Source organism: Pituophis catenifer, unplaced genomic scaffold (genome assembly GCF_029215685.1).
Source record: "Pituophis catenifer annectens isolate HBS135680 unplaced genomic scaffold, rPitCat1.0.hap2 SCAF_2, whole genome shotgun sequence".
Taxonomy (NCBI): domain Eukaryota; kingdom Metazoa; phylum Chordata; class Lepidosauria; order Squamata; family Colubridae; genus Pituophis; species Pituophis catenifer.
In genome coordinates this window covers 180,689,530-180,692,040 of record NW_027256882.1, presented here as the reverse complement: position 1 = coordinate 180,692,040, position 2,511 = coordinate 180,689,530, and positions in this window count along the sequence as shown.

Below are 2,511 nucleotides of genomic sequence, written 5' to 3'. Positions count from 1 at the left end.
CATAAAACACAGTTTGGGAATCAGCTATCAGCTTTCAGTTATAGAAAGACAAGGCATTCAATCTTACTATTTTGTTAGTACTGGAAAACTAAGTTCAGAAGGGAAGGCCTGGAAAGGGTCTTATGGCCTAATTCTGATCCAACCCATACCATGTTTTCAGTTTCCATTTAAGTTGGCAAATGTCATACAGCTTCTACACAGACTCTTTAATCCAGTTAGAATAAAGTCATACATTACATTTAAAATCAGGTTTTATGTGCTGGGTGGCACAGTTCAACAAAAAAACAGCACAGTATTCAGGATGGCTTCCAAGGGCTGAATTCAATTCTCCTAACCATTTTTCAAATGGTGTATTTTTTTTAAAAAAGAAAATTTAGGACACAATTCTAACTAGTCTGCATACTCAGCATTGGAGTTTTTCTTGTAAAAATAAAAGTACAGGTCTTGGTTATACATTTCATGTGAATGTTTATCAAATACTAGAACTGATTAACATTTAATGGGAACATTTGGACATTTATTGGGTGAGTTCAAAATAGTACTGGCTTTTAAAAAGTCCTTATAAAGTTATCCATCACTGAAGTCCTCTTCCCTCTAAATTTTTGGCAAGAATTACAGCAATGTCCATGACAATTTTTAATAAATGATTTTCCTCCTAAAATATCCAGGCTAACATTCTCCAAAACTGAGTCATCACCATCAGTTGTCAGCATAGGGGAGAAGAGCATGAAGAGGAAGCAGAGTGAACCGATATTACAAATCACAGGGAGTGTTGTGAGAATATGTTAGGCGACCTGAGCATAACAAGAGTCCTGCTGTTTAATGCAGCATTTCACTCCCATCTGGGCCAGCCAGAGACTTCTGGGAGGTCACAGGCAGGACATCAGCAGAACAGCACATCCTGATCCACCAGATGACATCCGTAAGAAGAGCCTTGCCGGTTCAAAAGGGGATGGTTATGACAACATGGCTGGCTGATACTCTACTTTGACTGGACCCCTGGGGAACTTTTTTGGCTTTTTTCTGTGAAGTACGAAGCTGATTCCCATGTCCTCCTCCCTTGCTCTATCAAGTCTTTTGCATTTTCTTTCTTACCAGATATGGGCTGTAGTAAATTTCCTTTTACATTGAGAAGTAAGTCTAAAAGTATACTGTTTTTAAAAATTCCAGACAATCAATTTAATAGATTTGTCATATTTCTAATAATTTTTGTTCAGCTTAGCATTGAATCAAGTGTGTATGGTTCTTATAGATTTGAAAAATAACTCATGGAAATTTCCTTCTGACAGGGATGAACTGGGACAATGAACTTGTGTGCCTACAATACACGAAAGCCTGATAGCATCTGTTAGCACTGGCTGCAAATAAAAACAATTCCAAACCCATTTTTAAAGCTGTAAACAGAAGTTCACTCATTAAGGCATAAACTCTGAAAAATCCAGTGTGTGTTACTTCGGAGCAAGCCTCTGTACATTTCTGTCATCAGAACTATGGAAGAAAGCACTGGCTGGGATGTTGTCTACACTTATATGGAAGCACTGTGATAAACAAACACACTTGCTTGTCTTCCTTGGAGAACCCTCTCTGTGCTTAAGAAGGCTGAGAATTATGCATATGAGTTCACTTTTCAAAAATATTTTTATCCATTTCCTCACAATGCAAAGTTGGGCTTGCCTGGAAAGAGCTGGAAATAAAAGAGAATCCCTATGAAGTGGGCTGGATTAGAATACAGTATTAATTTACCCTCAGCCCCACTAATTTTAATCTAAACCCATGAGAGTCTTAAGTAGATGGGTCACACTCAGATTTAAGTTGACTTGTCCTGATCATTTTTTAGGCTGCAGAAAAAGACAAACACACCGGACGTCAAACCACACTTCTGTAACAGTAACGTAAAAATGAATTTAGAAAACGCCTTCAGGAGGGTGGAATAGAGCACCTAGAGACCGTTGCCATTCCCTCCGGAGGGAAGCTGAAAAGGTACTGCCCTGAAGGGAGTCAGCGCGGCTGCTACTCCTCCCTAGAGGGCCGTACCTCAAGTTTACCTCTCCCAGTCGCGCAGGTTTTCTCCACACGAGGCGTGCTCAGCGCCGCCAGAAACTTCAAATCGGCGGGTGAGTGGCAGCAACCACGCTTGAGGCGGGGTCGGTACAGATAGCGGAGGAATGCGCGAAGCTGGGAAGGGCGGAGATCCTGACTGGTAGAGAGCTGAGGGGGGGGGGGGGGGCGGGGGGCGAGGAGGCAAGCAGGTTCCGCCCCAGCTGCGTGGCGGGTCGCACCTCTAGGTAGCCGCGCGGAGCCCGGTGACCTCTGGCTGCATCTGGGTGCGTGGAGCGGAGGGTCAGGGTTTGCTTTTGCCCCCGAGGGGATTAATGCCGGCGTGAGGTCGAGGACGCGTGGGAGGGCCCTCCAACTTCAGTCCTGCCTCTCCTGGCGGGGCGGGGCGGGCGGGGTTTTTTTTTTCTTCGGGCGCACCTTTTCCGCCGCTTTCTCTCGACGGTTGCCTGAGGA